The sequence below is a fragment of the Heptranchias perlo genome, chromosome 11 (assembly GCF_035084215.1).
Source record: "Heptranchias perlo isolate sHepPer1 chromosome 11, sHepPer1.hap1, whole genome shotgun sequence".
Taxonomy (NCBI): Eukaryota; Metazoa; Chordata; class Chondrichthyes; order Hexanchiformes; family Hexanchidae; genus Heptranchias; species Heptranchias perlo.
In genome coordinates, this window is record NC_090335.1 from 27,761,032 (window position 1) to 27,761,704 (window position 673).

Here is a 673-nt window from a genome sequence, read left to right on the forward strand (position 1 = left end):
GACTGAAAGCAATCAGAACAGGGGCCTTGGAATCTGGGTGAAATCAATTTTCAAGTTCTTAACCCCAAATGGAAGAGTCCTTAAATTGTACTTTTGCAAGTTATGGTAGCTTAGACAATTGGGTTCAGTTCCAAGTATCGTTTTCATTCCATGTACCTGGGAAGAGGCTTGGCTGAACATTACATACAGGTGCCACAAGCTACCACATCAAGGTGGTGTGATTTCATTCAAGGCAGTATATGATGGGCCAATCCTAAGCACACAGTTGAAATAGGGAGTCAAAGGACAATCTTTATTTTCACAGACATTAACAGAGGAAAGCATAACCAGTTAAGTTCGGAACAGCTACCCTGATTATAAAGAACCGGGCCTCAATTTGCAGGAGTGAAAGGTTAACTGAGCCCAAGAAATTCTTTACAGAAATATTTAATTTTACCATTCAAGTACTTTTAATACCTTTTTCAAATCCAGCTGATCCCAAACCACACTTCAAGACAAACTAAATCAATGAGCCTACATTTTCTATTAAAAGAAATGTTATCTTCAAAAGTTAATATGCAAGGTTGTAGCCCTGAAACTAAGCACTGGCATTTAGGATTGGTTATCTTTAGAATACTTACAAATTATGCACAGAACCAGTCAATTGTTAACTGAATAAACAAACACAAGCATG